The sequence below is a fragment of the Lagenorhynchus albirostris genome, chromosome 12 (genome assembly GCF_949774975.1).
Source record: "Lagenorhynchus albirostris chromosome 12, mLagAlb1.1, whole genome shotgun sequence".
NCBI lineage: Eukaryota > Metazoa > Chordata > Mammalia > Artiodactyla > Delphinidae > Lagenorhynchus > Lagenorhynchus albirostris.
This window is the reverse complement of record NC_083106.1, coordinates 29,381,221-29,408,314: the sequence shown is the minus strand read 5'-3', so window position 1 is coordinate 29,408,314 and position 27,094 is coordinate 29,381,221. Positions and strand designations below refer to the sequence as shown.

At 39.7% G+C, this 27,094-nt stretch overlaps 1 protein-coding gene across 10 annotated transcripts in view; it reads left to right on the top strand.

Moving 5' to 3' along the window:
- Window positions 1–27,094, top strand: part of EYA4 (EYA transcriptional coactivator and phosphatase 4) — a 299,220-nt gene that overhangs the window by 18,203 nt on the left and 253,923 nt on the right. For 2 of the 10 annotated variants that reach the window (XM_060167387.1, XM_060167388.1), the window contains exon 1: window positions 19,615–20,087. The exons of 1 other annotated variant lie outside the window; for it this stretch is intronic. The gene's annotated coding sequence lies outside the window, so the exon portion shown is untranslated. Of the gene's footprint in view, window positions 1–19,133; window positions 19,197–19,612; window positions 20,088–27,094 lie in introns of those variants that run through there. 7 more of the 10 variants (XM_060167383.1, XM_060167381.1, XM_060167391.1 and 4 more) reach the window with 7 other exon arrangements.

Sequence of the window (27,094 nt, the reverse complement as noted above, 5' to 3'; positions counted from 1 at the left end):
CTAGCTGCCCTGTGCTCAGAACTCTTTCAGATGTTCTTCTTTTCATCCAAATCAAAACTTTCTTGACCTGAGTCCCATCCTGTCAAGACTCTACTGCCTGCTTTTCAAAAAGATTGCTGAGTGATCTAATAAACACAACCTCATGTGATACTCAGATTAATGTATTATGAAAGAATTCTTCCCTCACTCCTTTTTAAAAATGATTTTAGTGAAAGAGTAACATAAATTCAGATAAAATGCATTAGTCATAAGTGTATAACTCATGAAGGTGATCACACATGTAATCAGTACCCAGATCAAGAGATAGAACATTACCAGCAGCCCAGAAACCCTTTACCAAGTGTTACATCCCCAAGAGTCTGCTCTATTCTAACTTCCGAAGGCATAAATTTTGTCCATTTTGTACTTTACTTAAGTTATGCTGTTTGTACTCTAATCACAGGAACGTGGAGGTAAGCAAGGTATAGAAGGCCTGGGAAAGATGTCTAGACATAGCATCGTTTCCACTTGTCTTGGCCCTTGAGTGTTCTAGGTAACATAGGAACACAGCTCCTGTCTTTAGTCATATAGACTATTTGAACTAATAGCCTACCTTAGAAAATGGATGACATTTACCATCCAAGTTACATATTCATGTTATTTTTTCATCTTAAATTGGGGCTGAGAAAAATCCAGTTTGAGCTCAAGATTCTGCTGAGTTGATATCAAATATCAAAACCCCAATGGGAAAAAAAAAGCAGAAAACTAGAACAAGTTGGAGTGGGATGGAATAAACATTCTAGCCTTAGCTGTTGTGTCTCTCAGACGTGATGCCACTAAGGTAATGTGATCCTACATGTGTGGTCACCATAGCCATAAAGCACAGCTTCACTGAAACGCACCCGGAATTAATTAGCCCACAGCGTTTGAACCAGCTTGAGGAATGTTCCCATCAGTGCTCCTTGTAAAAGAATTCAAGCAGCAATTCAGAGAATAACAATAATGCCAAATTACTAATTCTGTCCACTATGCTTTTCCATTTTTTTACTGAAAGTTCTTATTTAGTCACAGGTCTACTATAAGTTCCTAGGTTTGGCAATTACCTCTAATTCAATTTGTATGAGGGAGAGCCCACCAGTTTGCTTGCAAGGATGCTGCAGGAATGCTGGTTAGTGATAATTTCAGCTCAGCCTGACTTTATCTAATCTCAGACTCTACGTCCATAAACCTATGTATTTTTGCGTTATCCCATAAATGCTGCAGCAAATAATTATCTTTTGTTTTGGTTTTTGTCTGTTTGTTTTCTTTTCCCTAATGTTCCCTGTGAACCAACCAATACCCGACGACCATAGTGAGCTAGCTCCCAGAATTGTTGGACAATTCATTTCCAGAATCTCATTAACCTGGATTTGAATCTCTGCTGTGCTTCCTGCTTAGCAAAGTGAGCTTGACTAAGTGACTTGACCTAAGTCTTTGTTTTCTTATCTGTAAAATGGGCTAAAAATGTTACCTACCTTTTAGAGTTGTCAGGATTAAAGGAGATTATCTGCATAATGCATTGGGTAAGTACACAGTAAAGTTGGCTAATGTTATTACATACCTTACTACATAAAGAATACTACATACATCGTTAACATGACAATCATCTGTAGTATTTTTAACTTTGCTACTATTTTGGTAGTGATTCTTCTTTACCTACCTGCCCTGTACCCAATGAGCTTTCTAAAATCTGAAATTAGGAAAAGTCAGTTTTTATTGCTATGTTAGATTTAGAGAAATCAATCAATTTGCCCATGGTTATCCTAATTGGTAAGTGAACAGAATTAAAAAGAAAACTTTGCCTTACACAAGTTCCCAAGTGGTATAAATATAAATAAAATGCTTTAAGTACTCAGATAAAAGAATCAGAAGCAACATTTTTTTTAGCATCTTTATTGGGGTATAATTGCTTTACAGTGGTGTGTTAGTTTCTGCTTTATAACAAAGTGAATCAGTTATACATATACATATGTTCCCATATCTCTTCCCTCTTGCATCTCCCTCCCTCCCACCCTCCCTATCCCACCCCTCCAGGTGGTCATAAAGCACAGAGCTGATCTCCCTGAGAAGCAACATTTTATCAAAAATACTACCAGTTATAAAATAAATAAGTCACAGGAATGTAAGGTACAGCTCAAGGATTATAGTATTTTATAATCACTTTATATGGTGTGTAATCTATGAAAGTATCAAATCACTCTATTGTACATCTGAAACTAATATAATATTGTAAGTCAACTATACTTCAATTAAAAAAAATACCCAAAATGTAAGCATAAGCAAGCAACAGGCTCTCATAGAGCAGGAAGTTGACTAAGTATATCTTTTATTATTTTCCTATCTTCCCTTTTTGTTCACTTCCTTTTCCTGGGGTAAGAGGTCCCCTCCTGAAACCTTCTGGTTCCCATTTATCTCCACTGTAACACTTCTCCCAGACCTATGCTTCCCAGGCCACTCAAACACCGTATCTCCCTAGCCCATATCAAAACATCTTCATTATGTGATACATTCTTAAAGTGTGACCCAGTTTGCTATGGCATTGGAAAAAGAAAAGTCCCATTAAGGTAGTTTAAAAACATTATGGGACCACCTAGCCAAAGAAATGTCCATGGGAACAGGCAATCTTGGTTTAACTCAAAATAATTATTACTTAATGGTGGAATGTTGGAAGTCCTCTACAGAACTGTGGGTGAGACATCTTGGAAGAAAGTTAATTTTCTTAATAGATAAATCAGTCAACCTTTCAATGACTATACAACCTGTGGGCAATTCTAGCCTTGATTAAACACATCTACTTATGTATATTTGTGTAGGTTTAGTTGAACCTTCCCAATACTTTTTTTACTACATGTAAATATGTCTACTAATATACGTCACATCTCGCCCTCCTCCCATCACTTGAAAGTTGTTACGGGACACCACCTGAATAACAGCCATATTCACACACCTATGATAAGCTGGACCTGGAAAGTAATTATCCTGGATTAGCACAAGTCCTCTGATGCTAACGTAGCAGCCAGACCCATGCATGCAGTTGCTCCCTGACCCTCAGTTACTCTTCACAGAAAACCTGCAGAAATCTGGGTAGAGCAGCCCTTATGCTATTGGTTTAATTTACTTGCCATTTATACACCTGCCCTCAGTTGGAAAACAGATTTATTTAGTTACTAAGAGATTCAGCCAACCTAGGTACATATTAGGCAACAATTAAATGCTTATTCATTGGCTGGAAAACAATCAACTATAAAAAAGGGAGGTGGCAGAGTCGATATTAACGCTGGAGTGGACCTTAGAGATAAATCACTAAGCACTGGATCCCCTTTTACTGCAGAGTAGAAAAATGAACACAGGTGTCGTGACAACATATGTTGGCACAAATGGACCTGGTACCCAGGCTCTGGGTTTCTCTTGTAGTGCTCCCTGCACTATGATCTCTGGTCTGCTTGTCAAAGGGGAAAACTTAGGGGCATTAAACGCAGTGTGATGCTGACGTTGTAAAGTGTCATCACCAACTGTTAGGAAGAACTGCCTATCCCACTGATTGTTATACTCCTTAAAATACATTTTACTCTCTCAACCCCGTGACTACATAATGTTTATGATAGCTTCCACTCTTACGGAGTTTTCACTTGTATACTTTTTTTTTTTTATTTATAGCTGTGTTGGGTCTTCGTTTCTGTGTGAGGGCTTTCTCTAGTTGTGGCAAGCGGAGGCGGCTCTTCATCACGGTCACTTATATACTTAATCACTGTGTCTTTAAATCTAAAGAAATGAAAATGCATTTGTTTGCAGTTGGTTCAACAACTGGACGGTGAGGAAAACCCAAACGTTCTGCGGTGGCAGATATTCCTATAACAGAGTCATCAGCCCCAGAATCACTCTGTTCTTTATGTAAACCAGTCAATACAGTACATGAAGTGTGCAGAACAAAAGTTTCTCTGGTGATTCAAGCAAAGAATAGAAGAAGCTGTCTAATGGTAGGTATGATAGGGAATGCCAAGAGTCAGAAAACTGAGGGAACAAAGTGTGAAGTGATTAGTCTGGTGTTAGTACTCGGTTATTGGTACTGAAGTCGGGGTCAAACAAGAGCTGGAAAACTTGAGAGCATGGTGGGAATAACTTCGGATAAAACATTAAAGTCAACCAATTTATATATTACATATTATTTATTCTTTTGTTTTCTTTTTTCTGCTTTTTTTTTTTGTCAAATAGCAGTTCATTGCCTCATGTCAGAACAGCACTTGGTTTAGCACGTGTAGACGCCCATCTGCTAATTTGGAATCCATGGACTTTAATATTAGGTTACTTTTCATTTTGATTCATGAAAAGTATATAAATCATGAATTAATTAAAAACTGATATATATATATAATCCTTCTAGTAGGAAACAGAATTGAAGCATTCGTATCATTGAGGGAAAATACTCCTGTTGTCCGCTTGCACACGTCAGAGGGGAAATGGGTCAGTCCGAAGCCCCTCTCTGTATGAAGGAGACAACTCCGAGGACAGAGGGGCTCACGTTTTCCAAAGAAAACATGAGGGATCAGTCACAGGCGGGCGCAGATGAAATTCCCAAAGTGCTCCCTGCCGTACCTGACCATCATAACATTTGCCCTTGTCCTGTGCGTGCTATCTTTTCTGCAACTTTTTAAAATAACTACTCAAAACAGAAGATGCTCAGAAACGCAATGGAAAGAGTTAAAAATTTAGGGCTGCATCCAAATGAGGACACCCCCAAGCATGGAAATTACGGGTTTGGGAAAACTGTTTTCTTGGTTTATTTGATTAACACTTTGCCACTGAGGGGAATTTTCTTTTGAGGTTTCTTATTCTGGATAGTTTTTAATGTAATTGGTTTAAGGGATACTTTACTTAAATATCTTAAAAAGAAATCTGCCACTAACTATAAAATTTTCATGTTCAGTCCAATTGACTTCAAAGTAATACAAAATGCTTATTCCCAAGCGACACCTATCAGTCTCCAGCTGTGTTCCTGATGGAGACTGACATCTGAAACCAACAATTAAAGTTACCTAATGCCAGGGCTCTTTAAAGACTAAAGGGCTTTACAGTACCCTGTCAAAGCAGCTCTTAACCAACTCATACTATTATTGCTTCTATAAGTGTGCTGGGAGGATTAATTTCTTGACACTAATTTAGCATTACAGGAAAAATAATTTTCAGGGCCAAAAGGCCATTCTTTGCCAAATCAGCACATTCAAAATAGGATGTTTTAATGAGAAACTGAAAGTATCATTAAAACTTTGACTATTCTATATGAATTCTGTAATTATTCCTGGCCTTTTCTCTCATTATCTATGTGACATCAATTAAGAGATATTACTTAAACTTAAAACTTGCCTTAAAGAACATAACCGCTCCCAACACACACACACACACACACACACACACACACACACACACACACACACGCACATCCCAAAGAGAGAGAGAGAGAGAGAACGCCCCAGGATACACTACCTTTCAGAATGAGGTATGACAGCAATTTTCTTGTTTTTGTGATGCTGAAGTCTCAAAATTCTTGCAGCCATGACTGCTCCAAAACTCAGGAAAGGTGGTTTTAGGGAAACATAAGGAAATATCATTAGTATCAAGCTCTAAATTTGAAATTGAATTAATTTATTTATGTAACAAACATTTATTGTATATCTATGTGCCAATCCCGAGATAGTGCTTAAGACTATGGATTGTGGATGACTCAAAGGGTTCTTGATGAGAGTGGGAAGTGACATCTTTATGACTGCAACTAAAATCAACATGTGGGCTTCCCTGGTGGTGCAGTGGTTGAGAGTCCACCTGCCGATGCAGGGGACACGGGTTCGTGCCCCGGTCCGGGAAGATCCCACATGCCGCGGAGCAGCTGTGCCCGTGAGCCATGGCCGCTGAGCCTGCGCGTCCGGAGCCCGTGCTCCGCAATGGGAGAGGCCACAACAGTGAGACGCCCGCGTAACGCAAAAAAAAAAAAAAAAAAAAAAAGTAACTCCTTTATCTAACTCTATTTTCTTCCCTTTATACTTCCTACGAAGTATAAAGGAAGCCTTTCCTCCAACTCCTTTTCTCTTCTTTCCCTTGATGTTTACCCATAAGAATGAATTACCAAGACCACATAGAATTGATTAGATTTAAAGGAACTTAAAGGAAACTGTGCAGTTGTTGGACACAATGCATGATTTATAAATTCAAGCAATTAAGGCACCTTATATCTGGTAGATTTTCAATAGGACTCTCAATTTCTCAAGAGTTTTCAGAGAGGACGCTCTAACCAGTAGTAGACTGATGAATCTCAATTCCATATTACATGAGCAAAAATAACATATAAATAGCATATAAAATTGCTGTAAGATTAATATCTTGAATGTTGAATAAATGTTGAAATACAAACTATTTTGGAAAAAGCATACTCTTTTTTTGCTACTGCTTTTTATTTATTTTAGGAACTAAACCCTTTATAAAAAATTATATATATATGTAATTTTATTATATAAGTTTCAGGTGTACAACATTATAGTTCAACATCTGTGTACACTACAGAGTGGTCACCACCACAAATCTACCATCCATCACCATACAGTTGACTCCCTTAACCCATTTCACCCACCCTCCAACTCCCTTCCCCTCTGATAACTACTAATCTGTTCTCTGTATCTATGAGTTTGTTTTTTGTTTTATTTTGTTTGTAGGTTGGTTTTGTTTTTGATGTTTAGATTCTACACATGTGTAAGATCATATGGTATTTGCTTTTCTCTGTCTGACATCTCGCTTAGTGTAATGCCCTCAAAGTCCAACCATGTTGTCATAAATGTCAGGATTTCATTCTTTTTTATGGCTAATATTCCATTATCTATCTATCTATCTATCTATATATGTATACATATATCACATCATCTTTAGTATTCATCCATCAGTGGATGCTTAGGTTGTTTCTATGTCTTGGCTATTGTAAAAAATACTGCAATGAACATAGGGGTGCATATATCTTTTCAAATTAGTGTTTTCATGTTCTTTGGATAAACACCCAGAAGTGGTATAGGTGGGTCATATGGTAGTTCTTTTTTTGAGGAATCTCCATACTGCTTTCCATAGTGAGTACACAAATTTACATTCCCACCAAGAGTGCACAAGGGTTCCCTTTTCTCCATATCTTCGCCAGGACTTGTTATTTCTGTTCTTTTTGATAGCAACCATTCTAACAGGTGTGAGGTGGTATCTCATTGTGGTTTTGATGTGCATTTCCATGATATTTAGTGATGTTGAACACATTTCATGTGCCTTTGGTCATCTGTATGTCTTATTTGGAAAAATGTCTATTCAGATCCTCTGCCCATTTTTTAATTGGGTTGTTTTTTTTTTGATGTTGTTGACTTGTATAAGTTCTTTATATATTTTGGATCTTAATCCCTTATTGGATATATGATTTGCAAATATCTTCTCCTGTTCAGTAGGTTGCCTTTTCGTTTTGAAAGGCATGGTTCAAATGATGATGGTTTCCTTCGCTGTACAGAAGCTTTTCAGTTTTATGTAGTCATATTTATTTATTTTTGCTTTTATTTTCCTTGCCTTTGGCATCAGAGCCACAAAAACATTGTTAAAACTAGTGTCAATGAAGTTACCATCTATGTTTTCTTCTAGAAATTTTATGGTTTCAGATCTTACATTCAAGTTTTATTCCATTTTGAGTTAATTTTTGTGTATGGTGTAAGATAGTGGCAAAAATGTACTTTAAATAATAGGTCTTATTTTGACATAGACAATAGCTGACTTTCAGCTGGAAAACAGAATAGGACAATTAATATTTTTGAAGATGATCTAGAGGGAGAAATGTTCAGTTAACTGTCTAATCTTTTAGATGACATTAAGCCATTCCAATTTGTAAAATGTCAAGTAAACATTCATGTTTTAAGGATGGGTGCATGAACAGCTTTTGAAAGGTGAATTTCAGGATGTGGATTGCAATGCAATTGACTTTAGCAAAACATACCACAAACTATACCTTGAGGTGATGACTTCTAAATTATAGGTTAGAATGCCTGAGGCATAACTATTATAATTAGATTTTTTTCTGAAGAAATTGTTCCAAGTTCTGATGAGACTATTACAAAATATTTTGTTACCTTTTTGACATTCTTTAGTAATGAACTAGAAATGTAAAAGAAATGGTGGTTCTACCTTTGCTCAGGATTATGATTCATCTGCACCTGGAATGAGATTATGGTTTTGGTGACTCTATTCCATAAAAAAAAAAAAAAAAAAAGCAAATTACAGTCGAGGTTTGTGCCTATTCATTTCTTCATTTTATAAGACAATTGTAACTCTTCAGTTTCCTCACAAGAAAATTCTAGAAGCCTTTTAGTAGAGGTCCATCAAGTTATGAAGTTATGAAGAAGAATTTAGGAATATTAAACAAGGGAAAAATCTTTGCAAGAAAGGTTTTTTTTTTTAAGTGTAGATGAACTCATATATAATACTGCGTTATCAAGAAAAATTGGAATTTTGGGGTCAAATTTTATTTGTTAGGCCATCTCAAATATCAGGTTATATATAAATTTTTAAAACAAGAAGAAAGGGCTTCCCTGGTGGCGCAGTGGTTGAGAGTCCGCCTGCCGATGCAGGGGACACGGGTTCGTGCCCCGGTCCGGGAAGATCCCACATGCCGCGGAGTGGCTGGGCCCGTGAGCCATGGCCACTGAGCCTGCGCGTCCGGAGCCTGTGCTCCGCAACGGGAGAGGCCACAGCAGTGAGAGGCCCGCATACCGCAAAAAAAAAAAAAAAAAAAAAACAAGAAGAAAGCTGCAGACACTAATTTTCAAACTGGTGTACAGTCTATCAAAGTACAAAATTCCATAAGTACTGAGTTGAATAATCCTATATTAGTTTTAATGTGAAAAAATATTCATCATTACTACTTTAACAGAAATGCTAATGGCATTAGAATAACAGATTTGTTGTTTAATGATTTGAGGGATCTAAGTGAAATGCAGATTGAAACAATGAAGAGACAAAACATTGTCGCTTATGTTTGATCAAGAATGGCACCAAGGCACAATTTGTAGACTCCATAACAAGCAGTAAAGTTAAACTAGGAGTTAATCTAGCTAGTTACTCATGGTATAGAGATCATTGATGGCCATGAGAAGCTGACTATTTCATATAAGTACACACTTCACAGTTACAATGAAATGAAACAGGAACTAAAGCAAGTTTTTATTTGTTTTGAAATACAACGCTCAATGAGGCATTGTTTGCATATTGAACTAAAACATAAACAATGCCGTTGTGGGTTTAATTTGTGAAATGAGTGTAAGCCTTGATGAGCTCTGATCTTTGCTATTTAGAAATAGAAAACTGCTGTTAATTTTTCATATTCATCTGAAGATTGACACAAAATATGTAGACTCCCCAAATTAGCTTAAAGTTTGAGATTTTTCTCAGCAAGAATTTAAATGATAGTGTAAAAGTAATTGACTTAAAAGTTATATGTCATAGAGTATGAAGTTTTATGGCAAAATATCCAACAAACATATTTTTAAATGCTCTGATATTAAAAATACAAATGAAATACTTTTAGTTGTTGGCAATGGGTACCTAAATCCGTGCTTGATTGTGTCCTTAGCCTATGTGGGCAGTCCTGGTGTGTTGTACATGCATTATGCTTCATTTTTAGTTTGATAGTCTTTTTTTTTTTTTTTTTTTCCGATACGCGGGCCTCTCACTGTTGTGGCCTCTCCCGTTGCGGAGCACAGGCTCCGGACTCGCAGGCTCAGCGGCCATGGCCCACAGGCCCAGCCGCTCCGCGGCATGTGGGATCCTCCCAGACCGGGGCACGAACCCGTGTCCCCTGCATCGGCAGGCGGACTCCCAACCACTGCGCCACCAGGGAAGCCCTTGATAGTCTTTTTAAGTTAAGCATCACAGTGTTGTGTTCAAAATGCATTAGCATTATTTTGAGAAAGTAACGTAATATTGATAGAGTACTCACCTTTTCAAACATAAATATCTTTGAATTTTTTTTTGATACTAAAAAGAAAACTGTAAATACAAGACTTGCTTTACTCTAACAGTAATATAAAATTTAAATTAAAAAACAGTGTTACATACACACACGACACTTATGGTTTATTCTTATTGCCAGTTATAACTTGCCTTTGAATTGACATCCAGCTTCTATAGGGAGTATTACTGAAGGGGGTAGGTCATGTGCTCTTGACTCCTGAAATTTGATAACCATGGTAAGTGGATCTCATTCATTCTGTCTTTGTAATAATATTCTGAATTCTATGCAACGGGAAATCCATACTAAAGAATTGTTTTATAGGTTTCCAGTTTTAGCCAGCAAATATAAGGTGCTACAAAGAATAAATCTGAAAAGCAGTTAGAAAAAAAGGGGGGCATAATCAGGGTGAGTCTTGGCATTTGTGTTACTCCTTAATTAGTTGCATATTTTTATAAAAATATTATATTTAGAATTCCTGTTAAAAATTTGTTATCCACAGTCACAACAACACGCACGTTATGTGCTCAGAAAATTCAACCAGTGTGAGAAGAGTTGAGACCTGTATCCCACTTCCCTTTCCCCAAAAATTAATGAGCAAATCTCTTAAACTCTCTGCAACTAGCATTTTGTAGCTACAGAATGAGAAATTTGCACCAGATTACAATCAAACCTATTTATAGGCTTATAAAATCAGTTATTCTATGACAATGTTTATCTTACTGTTATTGAAAAAAGAATTTTTTTTTTTTTTTTTTTTTTTTTTTTTGCGGTACGCGGGCCTCTCACTGTTGTGGCCTCTCCCGTTGCGGAGCACAGGCTCCGGACGCGCAGGCTCAGCAGCCACGGCTCACGGGCCCAGCCACTCCGCGGCATGTGGGATCTTTTCAGACGGGGGCACGAACCCGTGTCCCCTGCATCGGCAGGCGGACTCTCAACCACTGCGCCACCAGGGAAGCCTCAAAATAATTTTTTTTTATCTGAAGTTCTTTGGTGGGTTTCTGACAAGGGTGGAGTAAGCAAGTTAGAGAAACAGTGAAGGAATTACATAAAAATGAATGATATATTTAAAAAAATGCAAGACTCCTAAAATTCTAACCCTGGATATACTTGGATGATCTTTGCCCTATTTTTTGTTACATAGTCATGCAAAATAGTGTGAACACTTTTAAAAGTTATTTCAAGATTTTTTTTCTTTTCCAAAAATTAAAGGAGTAATGTGAAGAAAACCATGTTGTAAAGTGAACAATCTGATAGGAGAAGTGGGGAGAGGCATTAGAAATGGGAAAACCAATTACATGGCTATATAGATAGTCTGCATAGAGTAAATGAGGCCCAGGTTAAGTTAGAATTTTAAAAAACTACAAAGGAGGGGAGAAAGCCAAACTTATCTCAGAAGTGGAAGCTATGGGACTGAGTAAGTGATTGGATGAACAGGGCTAAGGAGTAAAAGGACTCATTTCTACCTCTAGGTGGCTGGGAGGGCACTGGTGCTAGTAATAGGTAAGGGAACACAGGGAGAGGAGTATCTTGTTTGTGGGGGAGGCTGAAAGGGAGAGACAATGGCTTCTGTTTTACTTGTATTGAATTATACACATTCCTAGGCATAAACAGTCTTCATGATCTAAGGCCAGGTCCAAATACTACCTTGCTCGTTCCCTTAGCTGGAAGCAAACTCTCTGCTCTGAACTAAAATAGCCTGTTTGTCAATGTTTCTTTTAAGGAGCTTGACATTTTCTCTCTCATGTAATAACTATTTTTAAATGCCCTATTTTCTGCTCTAGACTGAAATTTCCTGCAGGACAGGGACTCTGCCTGCCTGTTCATCTGTTCATCTCGGTCCCTCCCTACACTGAGTGAGCATACGTGAAGGCTAAGAGCAGGTGCTGAGGAACATTCACATTTAAGTGTCCAGAGGGGATTCAAGGAAAGGATAAAGAAGGAGTGATGAGAGGGGTGGAGGTGACTGAGGCCAGAGCAGACCCACAGAAGCCAAAGGAGAAGAAAGTTCCAACGAGGAGCATGTCCGTGGGGCAATTCACCAAACAACAGGTCCTCGAATAGGAAGACTGAGAGAAGGATTTGACAATGAAAGAAGAGCGTTTGAGGAATTTGAGATCCTAAAACCCAGGATGAACACTAAGCAATGCCACAAGGCTCTTGAGTTTCTCTGGATTGATGTCCTGGGTAGCTTTAGTCCTGGTAGTTATGAAGAATTCTTTTGGCAATAAGGCCAATTTGGGGGAAAAAATATTAAGTGTTTATGGGTTTTATTTTCATTCAAAATTAAAATAGCTTCTTCACTGGCTCCCATGGGGACAAAGGGTCAGTTCTTATAGTTAGACTGCCTCTTACTTAAAGGCTAATGAGAAGAAGGCTACAGCCTTTTCAGCACTCAAATATTCAGATGAGGCAGATTAGAGATGCACCAGTGCAAAGGCTTCCCTAAAGAGTCTCACATGTGCACTAGCTCATTTCATCTTGAAATCTTGCCCCAATCTCTCTGTGTTTTGAACCCATAGGCTACTTTGGAAATTCCATCATGAAGCTAGAATGCTTCATCACAGATCCTGAACTACTGGATCTGCAGAGAACACTTTATCCCTGTTAATGTAGAATAGTAAAATGTAGAATACAAAACAGGGTTTGGGCTTAGAGGGTATATCAAATTGCCCAAAGGGGATCCTACAAGAGTTAGATTGAAACACACAAATTAAACACACAGGAGGAGGGTCCCCATCACACTGGATGTCCTCTGCTCTAATGCAATCAGGTTATCAACTGGAGTATTTGTTCATCCTTCATTTAAGCATTAATTTTATTTTTTTAGTAACTATCAATCAAGTGCTAGATACAAGGTACTGTGCATGGAAAGGAAAGGAAGATGTAAGGTTCTGTTCTGCCACATCTGCTCTGGACAGTTGTCACAGCTGGATTAAGATGTTTGTACTTTATAACATAGATGTTTGGACCCTCTTGGAGATTTTTAACTGAGAGAAGGGCCGTACTTTAGAGAAAGAAAAACTCATCTCTGTCTAATGGATTGGCAGAAAAGAGCCTACAGGAGGGGGAGGCTGATGGTGACAGAAGAGGTAAATGTGGAACTGGGCCTGGGGAGGTAGCCGTGATAAAGAAAGGGAAGGATAGAGGAGGAGACACTGCCAATGCAAAATAAACCTGTCCTCTTGACTTGTTGCCTATGAAAGGTAAGAAAGAGAGGTGAAGAAGGAATTCAACGTCAAAGAAGCTGGTGCCACTGACAAAATTCATTCAAGAGGAGAAGCTGGTGGGAGAGGCTGGTGGGAGAAGCTGGTGGGAGAAGCTGGTGGGAGAGGCTGGTGGGAGAGGCTGGTGAGAGAAGCTGGTGGGAGAGGCTGGTGGGAGAAGCTGGTGGGAGAAGCTGGTGGGAGAGGCTGGTGGGAGAAGCTGGTGGGAGAGGCTGGTGGGAGAGGCTGGTGGGAGAGGCTGGTGGGAGAGGCTGGTGAGAGAAGCTGGTGGGAGAGGCTGGTGGGAGAGGCTGGTGGGAGAGGCTGGTGGGAGAAGCTGGTGGGAGAGGCTGGTGGGAGAGGCTGGTGGGAGAGGCTGGTGGGAGAGGCTGGGCTGGCACTTTCAGCTTGGAGTATGTTTGGCTTGGGATGCCAACAGGACCTGCAGGTGAGGCTTCCCAGCCTTCGGAAAAGGAGGTTAATAAAGGGGTGGAAGTGGAAGTCAGATTTCTAGGATTTACTAGGTCTGCAAGTAGATGGACTTAGTCCTGACCACTTTCTTTTTTTTTTTTTTTTTTTTGCGGTACGCGGGCCTCTCGCTGTTGTGGCCTCTCCCGTGGCGGAGCACAGACTCCGGACGCGCAGGCTCAGCGGCCATGGCTCACGGGCCCAGCCGCTCCACGGCATGTGGGATCTTCCCGGACCGGGGCACGAACCCATGTCCCTTGCATCAGCAGGCGGACTCTCAACCACTGCGCCACCAGGGAAGCCCCTGACCACTATTTTTGAGAGGGCTGGTGGAAGAATAAAGAAATCAGATGAACAGAACAGTCATTTTAATGGGTGTTGGAGTTGGTACTGAGAATATATGCCTCAAATTAAAAAACATTGTGTAAATAGTTTCTAAATGTGCTATAAAATATAGTGGAAAGAATGGACATTACAAAGCTTTCATTATACTTTTCAGTGATATTATAATATGCATTATTTTAGAATTGTCAAGTCAATTTATTTGCCATCCATAAAGTAAACTTCCTGATTGAATTGTGTATTTGGGGACTTTCAAATTATAATCAGTGGACATTTTTAACAAGCAGATACGTATCATACATACATATGATAGTTGTATAAAAAAGAGATTAATTGGATATTTCCTATTTTGAAATGTAGATAGTTACAAACCAATGAAGCCAAAAGGACAACAAAGTGATCTTGTTCATATTTTGACTACTGCTATCATTTAAAACTGCTTTTGAAGTACTGGAAGGGAAATCAGGATTGTTATAGTATGCTAAAAGAAACACCATGTGAGGTGAAAATAGAGAAAAAAATTACACTAAGTTTGTCAGAATATGAAAGTAGCGTGAGTTGGCGGGAATTTGCAGGGAAGCCATAACATAGTGCCACAGAAGAAAAAAAACGTAGGATTTATTCTACTATGTTAATGAGACCACACCTGTAATAACGCATTCAATCAATGTGGGATACCCCTAACAAAAATGAACATCTAGGAAACTGGAAATAGTTCAGAGACAAGCAATAAGAATGATTAAGGGCTTGGAGAGACTGAACTGAAATCAGATTAAAAGGCCTTACATTTGTTTAACGTGGCTAACAGATGACTAAAAGTGGGCATGATATCTGTTTATAAACATCTGAAGGTTGGGTGTAAACACGAAAGATAGAGTAAGGATCTCATAATATGGCACTAAAAGGATTTGACTTGAGAAAAAATTTCAAGAGAGAATTGAAGAGTAAATATAATGAAGCTGTCTCCCAGAGAGTATGCATTTCCTTTTCTTTAGAGACTCAGCCAAGAATGAGGAAGTTTAGCAGAGAGCTGGGCAGAAGAGAATGACCCAACAGGTCCCCTGCAGATCTGATTTCTTCACTTTCACTAACCAGTAGAAAACCTTTTTAAGCTTGATCTGTTTGCACAAAAATTACTCAGAAAGTGTGTTTATTTATAGATTTTTAGAAAACCAACAGCACAGCACTTTAGATTCCTGGGCAATCATATTTTATCTTCATTTGCTCTGTCATTGGCAGAGTAGTAGAGAAAACAGTGTTAAACCTAGTTCATATTGATACTGGCCTCTAAAAGTCCACTCTCCCAAAACTCAAAGGGTTGGGCTTAGAATTTATTGGGAGACAACCAAATGACTTTATTTTTTAAGAATTGTGTATACTTCCAGCTGGACTTTGAAGGTACCAAAAATGAGTAATTTAAGAGATCTATTTGAGGATTATTTCTACAAGCATCCAGTCTTCTGGCTTCTTTTTTGGTGAATGTAGGATTGAGGACCGAGCAGGACCCTGTGGTGCACTCCCGGGTACAAATCCTTTCCGTGTCCCCCGCTTCTTGTTTGTAGGAATCAGGCTTCATTCAGTCTCCTAAAACATTTCCTGAGGTTCCAAAGCACTCCTTCTCCTTGCTTGGCCCTGGAGTAATCCTTTCTCTACTCCAAACTCTGATGCTTTGGTTACTTTGGTGTCGGGCACATGAACTTGTGTTCAGTAATAGTCTTATTCCATTTTTTAGCCTCAAGTTTGCTCTTATTAAAGTGATGGAAAGGTTTTCCCTTAAGGTTACTTTAAAATAAAATTAAAATAAAAATAGAGTTTTGGATTGTGAGCTCTTAGAGGGCTTTGTTTGTTTAATTTGACTTACACACTAACCAATGCCAAAAAGGGGCCATGCACACTTTCAAAATAAATAGTAGATGATAACTGCAGGAGGGGTTGGCTAAAGGAATTGCTAATACGTGAGTCCTTTATTTCCACTGATTTTCACTATAACGTCACATTTTTTTTTCTCCCCCCAACAACCAATGTCCTTTCTTAGATGAAGTTGAACGTTCATGGATATTCTGATGGTCTGATTCATGTCATATCGGACCTGCTACTGTTTCTGAATCACTTCCAGAATTTTCCAGCAGATTTCTGACTTCAGAATTTTCCTCCCTACATATCCTTTTAGGCTCTTTAGCTCCTCTCCATTGATCTACATTCACCTCTCCTTCTCATTGCCTTGTAGAACTTTGTTGCAGTACCAGACTGCGCCAATAGATGCTGCCACTTCGTGATGTTACCAGTTTAAGTTTCTTTTTCAGTGGCTAAGTCCTAAGACTAAGTGCTTGTTGAGTAACAATGCAGAAGGTAATGAGTAGCTGCTCTGATCTCCCATGAGAGTAATTTGCTTTTTAATTGTGGGCTTATGAATTGTTTGAATTTTACTAGGAAGAAAAATAATAAAAATTAAATTAAGTTTAGAAAAATGGTACAGATGAACCAGTTTGCAAGGCAGAAATAGAGACACATGTAGAGAACAAATGTATGGACACCAAGGGGGGAAAGCGGGGATGGGTGGTGGTGGTGGGATGAATTGGGAGATTGGGATTGACATATATACACTAATATGGATACAATAGATAACTGATAAGAACCTGCTGTGTAAAAAAATAAAATAAAATTCAAAAAAGAATTAAATTAATTTTAAGACAGTTCAGTTTCAGATACTTCAAGTATATTTTAGGCACAGAAATCAACAGTTGATTAATACCATAATTTTAAATGCCATACCTAAAAGAATTTTGGACTCAACATTTCTCTACAGTAATGGAAATGGAAGGTTGGAAAATTTGTTTTGGAAAGCCCAGGGGACATAAGGAGTGTAATTCTTTAAGCGAGTGTTTCTCAAACTGGTGTGTCAGATAATTTTAGGTGGTACAAGATAATTTTTATTTCTATAATAAAGATTTATTTGCAAGGTCATCTTCTATTTGTGGCAAATTATATTGGTTTTCCATTTATGATGATGATAAAAAGTTTCCTTTATCATATAAAATTATATAATAAAAATAGCTTGTTTAAAGAATAATATTGAGTCAATGATATTAAAGGTGATATGGCAATAATTATAAAAGTGGTATTCAGTAGAAATGCTGGAAATAATGCCTTGTCTAAATATGCAATACATTTTTGCCTATACAACCTTAAAATTCTTAAATTTCTTGTGCTCAACTTATTTCAAAGGTGGACTGAATATGTGAGATTTTATATCAGTCCTAGTGGCATCTATGTAATATATGTTTATTTAAGGCTATGTAAATGGATTTGAAAGTAGTAATAAGTTAACTAATGTTGTGATGTGATTCTCTTTTTTGGGGGAGGAGATAACTTCTGTAAACATATTCTTATGTAGATTATAAAAAATTACGTGGGAGAAAAGTAACTTGAAAGCAAGATTAGTATTGCTGAAAATATGATTTTTGAAGGGGGTAAAGAAACATGCAAAAAGACTGTGTGAACAATATGCTGCACTAAAGTATGAATTTTTATTTTATCCAAATTATGCATCTTTTCACTTTTCATTAGAGGTCAAACTAACACATAATGTTTCATACCAAAACGAAATTTAAAAATCTGTAGCATTATGAGGAGAGTATTACATTCAGCATTGTACTTAATTTTTACATGATAATTACTATAGCCTCTGAGCATTCCTAGACAGTGAATGATTGACAAAACACTTAAATTGCATACTTTACCTGTAACATATAAACTGTACTAAAATAATTACTATTTTTCTCACTACTACCACTAATAATAATAGCATGACAGTGGCTAGCAGTTGTTTGAATCTTAGGTCTGCCATTTATTAGCAATTTGCTAAAAATTCTAAGCCCTTAGTTTCCTCACCTGTAAAATGGGGAAAATAAGACCTGCAAAGTTAATTAAATCTGCCCATTGATATTTCCCTCTTAAGTGTATAATAACTGGCATCCTCTTCAGGCCGGAATGTGGCTCTAGATCATGGTCCAAATCCCCTTTGCGCCAAACCCACTGCCAGAACCCTTTGTACCTTGAGCGTCAGAAGAGGAAACATGCCTGGCGGTGCCTAAGCCCTCCCAAATAAATCTGCAGAAAAGAACACCCAGTGAGTGATGAGAACAACAGTGAGCACGTTTATCAGTTTAAATTTACAACCTCACCTTTCCCATTGCCTATTAATAATTGTAGATAATGCCCCACTAATCCAAAACTAAGTTGAAACTATAAGTATTCAATACTTGTTTTTGTGTTTGAACTTCACAGTGTTGGTGTTCCATTGCTTAAGACTAGCAGAGGGTGAAATTTTTTTCTAAATTTTGTACAGAATATAATTCAGTTGTTAATATATTAGAACTAAATTTTCTTTGGGAGTAATTTCTACTAGTTAACTTGTAATCTCTCAGGTCACATCTAAGGCAGTATAAGTGGCTGCTTGTTGAATCATAAGCTTTGTGTTTTGAGACCACTGGGTTTATCTTGGGGAACATCCCTTAGGTTTCTTTGGGCCTCAGTTTCCTTATCTCTTGTACGGGATTAAATAACCACCATAGAGTTGTGAAAATTACATGAACTCACATGTACCATAAGTGACCAGTGTAATGACTGACACTCAGTAAATTCTCAATAAATTAAAACACTTATAATCAACGACAATTAAAAAAGATATTCCTAACATTGATAATAGGTTTTGCTAAGAGGTGATTAAATGGATACAAAATGTATGTATTGTTTATTGCCAACTTTGCTCACATCTCTGATTGTGATATCCACGTGTGTGCATGTAGAATATTAGATCCTATGTAGGTGCATACTGCATGCGCAGAAGGCTTACGCATGCAATGTCCCTTCAGCAATGTGCCTGGGGAAGCTCTGACGCTGCCTTGGAAGTCGGTCGTCGCAGCCCGACCTTTGGGCGTCTGGGAGGGATGCCTATACCTACGTCCAGCGCTGGAAGGGGCCCAGGCCCTTCGAGCACAACCTATCCCCAGACTGCTTACTCGTGCCTCGCATACATCTTCACCGAAAAGGGTATTTCCTTCCTTCAGAGAAAGCTCCCCAGTCCAACGTGGGGTGGATTTTACTTTACTTGGTTGCAAGTAGGAGAAGTCCCTCCTCTCTCCTCCCTTGGGGTAAGTGGAAAGGAGTCTCGCAGGGAGCCCGCAGTGGCCGACACCCAGGGATCTGGTAGCGACTGAGTTACAGACAGCTCGGGGTCTGCCGGGCCGAAGCAGGTGGGGACTGAGCCGTTCCCTGGTCCGGGGAGGGGAGTGCGGCCGCGGGTCCCTCCCCTCCGCCGGGAGGTGGCAGCGGCCGGCGCCAGGCCAGTGGGGGCGGGGTGGGGGCGGCGCGGAGGGCGCAGAGATCACCGCGGCGCCACTGGGGACGCCCAGGGCCCCGAGCGGTCCCCACGCGGGACCGCAAACGATGACAACAGGCAATCGCTCCAGGTCGAATAAAAAGGAGTCGCTTCCCCGCGCGCCGCCGCGCCCCGCTGCCTGCCCCGGGGGGGGCCCCCCCCCGGCGGCCTCCAGTGGCCGCGGGCGCCGGCGTCCCCCGCCCCCGCCCCGCGCGCAAGTGCGAGGCTGCCCGCGGCGAGGCTCACGCTCTGCCGCTCCCGGCTTCCGCGCAAAACTTCGAGCCGGGCCGCGTGAAGTTGTCGCTCCCCTTTCGGAGCGGGAAAGAGCTTGGGGAAGAGCCGGGCAGTGAGGACCGCGGTGGCTGGGCGCGCGCTTTTTTTTTTTTTTTTTTTCCTCTGTCGTCGATCCGGAGTTTTGGCTCCTCTCCTTTCCTCCTCCCCCTCGTAGCCGGCTTCTCCCCCCGCCCCGTCTCTCCCCCACTGGTGTAAGCTGTTTGTTGGGGGGTGGCCGAAGGGGATGTCCTCTTTTCACCAGAGGCACAGCGTTCAGGGGAAACTTCAACACTGGAAGGCACGAGAATAAGTACCTAAATACGGACGCACGGATCCGCTGCTGGGGGAGACACTTGAATTTGGGATCCCGAGACGGTCCGGGCGGCAGGAGGTGAGTGCCTCTTCTTCCGACGCCCCTCCCCCCACTCCGTTCTGGGGCCCGCGGGCTCCAGGTTTCAGGGATCCCGCAAACTCTCTCCGGAAAGTGCGCTCAGCTCCTCCGGGGGCGTCAAGCGCTGGGGACAGTGGGCGCACTGCGAGGAGGTGTGTGGGGGCCGGGGTCTCTGAGGGCGCTTCGTTGCGGAATGCCCCCTGCCCAAGGGCCCGGGCCGCTCTGAGTGCCGCGATGTGTTCTGCCCTGGAGGACGCCCTGGCGCCCCGAAGGTCCCTGCCGAGCCTTTCTTTCCCCGCGGAGCCCTCGCGGAAGAGGCTGCACCGCTCCATACCTGCACTCCGTCCCCGCCTTGCAGAGGCGCGAGCCCCTGCGTCTCCCCTGCGTCCTTCTTGTGACATTTGTTACTTTGCCTTGACGCCCTAGATAAGTCAGACTCAAGGATGCTGACCCGGGTCCCATGGAGGGCCCCAGGCGCCTGGGGTTTTCACGGTGATGGGTGCGTGTGTACGTTTAATGCTTTGTGTTCTCATCTCGAGGCACCAACCGGGCTGTTCAGCTGCGGCCGTCCCACTTTAAAAGTTATGTGGCGTGGGCCGAATGTCTCCTGCCTTTTGCCAGGGTCCGTGAAATGAGAGGCGCCTTTTCAGAGGACTCGCGTTCATTGGCCCGGGGCGCGGATGCCGTGGAGGAATGATAACTTCTCCAAACGGAGGGACCTGGCCGAGGCCGTGGGGAGCAGGTTTACTCGTTCCAAAGCCTGCGGTGTCTGGGCAGCTGCGGGACTTGAAACGGCTCGCTGCTTCAGCGTTGTTAAGCGAGATTTGGAAGTAGATCGTGTGTGTGTGCTTGTTTTATTTTGCGCCGCACAGCAGCCAGAACTTTCGTTTAGTAGCACTTTCAAGATGTTTCTTTCTTTTGTAAACAGTGTTCGGAACAGCTTGGAGCCATTAGGGAATTTGCCGACCGAGTGCCGCGCCTGAGCGGTGGCGAAACCGGAGAGCGCAGCTTAATTTTTGTCATCCCTTTCCTAGTTGGGGCGGCACCGTCTCCACTCACCACCACCTCTCTTTCCCCTTCCTTTGAAAGCTAATGGGGTTTGTGTTTGAGGTGAGCGCGTGGGTGGGAGGCTGTCGTTTGGAGTAGGTCTTCTCTCCCCTCGCCGCCGGCGTCTGTGCCCTGCACTGCCCAGCGGGCAGAGAGTCATTCATGAATCCTAATCTGAGGGCAGTGGAGGAAGGTGCAGGTCCCTCAGACCTTTCTGCCAAGGTGCAGAATAGCGACGGGGCGTGTGTTTTGGTTTCAGAGCAGTTGCACGTGGAGCACCTCCGTGTGCGTGTGTGTTGTGTACTTGATCTGTGAGGAGGTAACAGGAGTCTTGTGTTCAAACCCAGTGGGCCGTTGGCCATTAATTTGCTTTCCTGGCTGTCATTACAGACACTTCCAAAATCTGATACCTAAGAGAACCAACAGGTTAGGTTTCACATTAAGAGCTCATACTTAACAGTTTTCTTTCTCCCTTACCGGTTTTGGCTTGGCACCCTGGGATCAACGTAATTGATGGAGCGAAACATATCTTCTCGAATATGGCATTTTGTTCCTCTTCTCCTCTGCGGCCACTTTTTGCACCCTCGGGCGTTTCAGTTTCAGCGGGCGCTCCTTCTTCTGGACTTAGGTGGGAGTCTTAGGAGCATTTAAGCACCGCAGGCTCCCCTTCTACAGCTCCTGAAGTTTGATTTACACGTAGGTGACTGACAGTCTTGAAAGTTGAGGATGGTTTTTTTTTTTTGTCTGTTGAGTTGTTTTGGGTTTTATTTTAAAAACCTCCTCAGGACAGGGATGTAACTTTTCACGGGTAAAATTAGGTTTTAAGCAGAAACATTGCCCTCCCCCGCCCCAACTTTTTTTCTTTTTAAATATTTCTGGCCAGTTTATAGCTGAAGAAGCAAAAGCTAGGAAGGGGGTGGGGCCGGGAGAGAATCCTAAAACAAAATATTTGGTACATAGTAGGGTGTGGTATAACATTATCCCAAGAAATAGATAGCAGTAGTAAGAAGAGGGAAACTATTTTGTGTAGAGCTAGACTGCCAGAATCTGATCTTTATGGCAACAATACCAGATGCAGATACAACTACACTCACTTTTACTGTTATTATAAACCATAAAAATAGTTTGTTCTGCCTCATTAAAAGTTGTAAGCCATTCAGAGTTAAACCATTTTTTTTTGAAATGGCTGTAGAAGACAGTTAAAACCCTTGACAGTTATAGCTTTGAAAGTAACATAATTAGATTGTCTGAAAACTGTTCCTTTTTTTCTGATTATTAAGGATATATCCTTGCCTTTCATAATAGGTAAAGGTCTAAAATCAATAGGTTTTCAAAAGCCAGTTTTCCTTTGCCAATTATCTGAAAATAGTATGCGTCAACCTAAGGCCACCGTAGAGGTTGTTTCACGATTATAACTGAAATTAAAAGATTTACTTGATTATTCTTTTTTAATGAATAAGCAGTTTACTGATATTAGAGACTTAATTTCTTCTTTACAGAATGAAAAGCTTTTTTTATATATTTAGAGAATATTTAAGTTTATGTTCAAGTTTAAAAATTAAAAAAAACCCTAAGATTTGTATAAAAAGAAATTTGTATAAAAATAATCATTACTCTTATTAAGAAGTACAGATGCTGCATTCTAGAGGATTTGTAGAAGCAGTTGAAAAAAATTGTCTCTTCATGAAAGTTTCTTTTTTGAGGGTGGATCAGTAGGTTGCCATTTTGCTGTAATTTATTTTTTTCTTTCAAAAACCTCTTTGAATTAAACAGAAAAGAAAAATAAGACCTCCATTTCTGAGAGTTTTCTTTTTATTTATATTATGATTTGGGGTGTAAATAAATTTTACATAGCCACGGGAAATAAGGTGTCCCATTTCATGTTTTCAATCTCTGTTGCAAGCTCTAAATGACTGATGCCATGTCTAAAAATATATTTATGTGGCTTGGTATTTCATTTTAAAAAATTTTATGCACTAAAATTAAATTATCCTGAAGTTTTAGAAAAGTAGAATGATAGAAAAACCATGACTACTGTTATGAAAAGTTAGGATGTTGGAAAGTTCACATTCTAACTCACAAATAATAAAATTATACTTATTTCACCCAGTGGAAACTCGCACTTTTTATACAGAATTCAAGAAGAGGGGAGATAATCCTTTTCAAGACTTAGTGAAATGTTAAGTAATTTAAGAGTGCAAGTATTTATTATATTTTTCATTATCTTTTTTCCCCTCTGTTAGGTAAATGCAGGAACACTGAACATTCAGTAAAAACAGGCCCCCCTTTGCAAGAAGTTTATTCACCATAGTTCTGTATTGCAGCTGCTGGTCATATTTCATGGAGCTGTTAAAGCACTTAAAACCTAAAATTAGGTACTGTCTCGTTGTAAATATTTCAGATCACTCATCTAAGAAACAAACAGAAGAGTGTGTTATCAAAAGTAGATGTTCTGAATCCCCTCACTGAAGAGCTGAACAAAACATCTATGAAACACCTTGTTATTTTTTCAGTGAGAATTAATCATGACAGTTTCTTTTTCAAGTAGATATTATTCTTACATATTCTAAACTCTTATAATGTGTCTCCCTGTAGAGTATCTTAAACTAATTGTATTCAGAAATACCGTTGGAGGATTTTATTACAACAGTTACTGGGTGAATGCAATCCACACCAGGAGGGATAGGATGACTTTCAGTGTACCTGCTCCTCTCATGAATTTTTCCCGGTGAACTAAGAAATGACATGCTCTTTCAGGCACTCGTTCTAGAGATGGGTGAGGTGCAGTGGTGTATTTCATTGCACTTAGCATGAGACTGCATTTTGCAGTTAGATGAATTTTATCGTGGGAGACACTGAATATTAAGTTGTACATGGAGTGAACTTGGCTTCACTTAGTTTGAACTTGAGTGGAAGAAATAAACAAGAATCACATATTCCGAAGTAGTATAAGCAACTCTGATTGCTTTTAAGAGGTCCGAAGACTTTGTAAACATTACTGTCACCTAATATTGCTTGTGGCTCTGCACATTAGGATATGCCTTGGTGAAGTTTGTGATTCTTACCATGTCCCATCCAGGTTTCTACTAGGAGAGTGGTACTGAAAATAAATACCACTATCCTTACCCCCCTAGCTCCTTTTCTTTCTTCCAGAAGAAGCGATGAAACAGATGAATTTAAAAATAGAAACCATTTCGAGTTATCAAAACCACATTTACATGGTGGTTTAAAACAGTTGCAGAGTGTGTACCTCTGAGTCTCACTGTAACCTTTTCTGTCATTGAAAGGTGCTAATTGATCTTAGGGCACTGACATAATAGTATAGTTTGATATTTGAAACCTTTCAGCATTGGTCTGGCCCTTTTCTCACCCTGAGATTTCGGTTCATGGCTGATGAAGAGTAATACCATGTTAAAATGTCAGGAATTCTAATTTTTTTCCCCCATGTAAAACATTTTAATAAAACAGCTGATATTGTTTAAGCTTTTATGTATGTACAGTAAGTAAATTTATTTTAATGTACTTCTGAGAGAGAAGGACCTATATTATCATGTTAAGCTTTTTTAAGTATTTTTTTCCACAGGTAGATTTTTTTTTTAATTGAAATTTTGAGGCAAAGTCTGATTACTGTGATCACATCTGAATAGGTTCAAAGTGAACTTGCATTAAAGCAATATAGAATAGCCATCTTGAAATTTCATATCTAAAGTATATGTTCTTAAGTATATGGAGACCTTAAAGTATATTTTAAAATAAAAATTGTCAGTTCAGTTTTTATACAGTTGTAATCTTTCTGTGTAATCAGTAATTACATCATCAATCATTATCATCATCCTCACATCACAACTGACATTTACTGAGGATTTATTTACTTTTTGCAAAACAGTTTAAATTATTTATGTGGATTAGCTAATTTTAATCTTCTCAACTGTGCCTTTTTTATTATTCCCATTTTACAGATGAGAATTATGCAGTAGAGTGGAGCCAGGATTTCAGCTCTGCCCCCCACCCCCGAACCCAGATCCCCTGTCCTTAAACGTTGCCCTAGGCAGTTGCTGCCACCTGTCACACATGAGTTCATTTTAGGTGGTACCCAAACATTTTATTTTTATATTATTAGTTATATATTTATTTCTAAGGATATTAGGAAAATATGTAAAATTTCACATTAAACCTATAATTTCCTGGATAATGTTGTTTGAGGCAAAACCAAAAAAGGATTGAAGCAGAAGAAAATTTAAAAGCACCTATTTAAAGAACCATATTATGTAACAGTGAACAAGTGCTTGGCTAAAATAGCCAAAATCATGAAGGTTGATGGCAAGTGACTACATTGGGAGAAACTGGTATTCTAGAATGCTCCCCAAATGTTGAGAACTTCTGTCCAGATCTTTTTAATATTTGACTTACATGTAGACTCTTCCTTTATTTTTCAAGCCTCATCCTTTAGTTAGATGTTATCCATTTTACAGTTTTTCTCTTGTTGCTTTAAGCCTGAATGCTGGTTATGAATCTCAGATCTACACGTTTCTGTTGAACCAACGGATGAGGACTGTTTAATGAATTTCTAGAGGCAAGTTTAAATGATAACGGGCTCACTTATATTTCGGAGACACTTTCAATTTACACGGGTATCAGACTTTGCGTTTTTAAGGTTTTTCTCTAGGTGAACATGCTTGTTCTGCTGTTAATAATCTGTTTTATAACTTGAATGTGTTTTCCAATGAAGCAGTGGTTTTTGTTTTGATTTACATGTTCAGCCACAGAACGCTTTGTTCAAGTGAAAGCTGACACTATGCCCACTAGAGAAATGTCCACTGCCTTGGTGAAGCAGGATGTGGGTGGGCTGTGAATCACTCATCAGCCCTGCCTCTGACCATTGGCCTCCCAACGTCTCTGTAAGGGTCATCCAGGCTGCAAAAAAATAAGTCTTCTGACGGAAGGGGTCAATTCAGAATACCTGCTGCTGTCTGTGAGTGTGTCGTCCACTAAAAACACATCGGCAAAAGTTGTGTCGGTTTACCCTAGTGTAACATGAATATTCTTATCAACTGATCTGCAACTTTCTTTCAGTTTAGTACTGAGAAAATAAAAAGTAGTCAAGATGTTTCCCACATAGAATTACAGGTCTGAATGAGGCACATAGAATTTGTTTCTACAAAGGTTTGACTAGAGCATCTTTTTTTCCTTTAAAGACTTTATGAAGACACATCAGCAGTGGCATAAATTGACTTGACCTTAGATTTTCACATAAATTATTGCTACTGTTTCTGTTATTCTTTCCTCCTTCCTTTTTAAAATGAAAGGGACATTTCTTATGAAATGCTATAGTTAAATCATAAAAATTTATGTTCATATACCATTAAGTTTAATTCTGCTCACAAAAGCAATAGCATTAAATTTGAAACTCTATCCTTAATCAAGTAGGTCTACCACATACCAGGAGGGCTTATTCTCTGCAAGGTCATATACACAATTCACAGGCCTTTGCATATACCCAGTGGAGGGATCTATTCATTACATTTCACCTCTGACTCTGAACTCCCTCATGTTAGAGGATTTGAAAAGACCTGAATGTTCCGACTAAGAGATTGAATATTTCTAACTTAATGTGTCCAGTATGTTGAAAGTGATGATGACTTGCAGAGTCCAGAGGTCTCTGAATTAGCTAATTCTTTTCACTTCAAATTTTATATGTTAATGCAAATGTGTATTCACATATGATTTTGACTCAAGTAATTCTAGCCAAATTTAATCACAAAGTGGGAAGTCACGTTCGAATTTTCCTTTTGCAGGTTTTCAGTAATCTCAAATTGTGCTTCTAGTAGGTAACTTTGGAATGCAAACCTCAGTGAGTCGGTCAAGAACATCAGTATTACCGAAATTTTGTACGTGAACTTTGGGTATTAAGATGATGCTACTGTTTTGTTTTTCTTAGTCAACCCAAGAAGACTTCATTT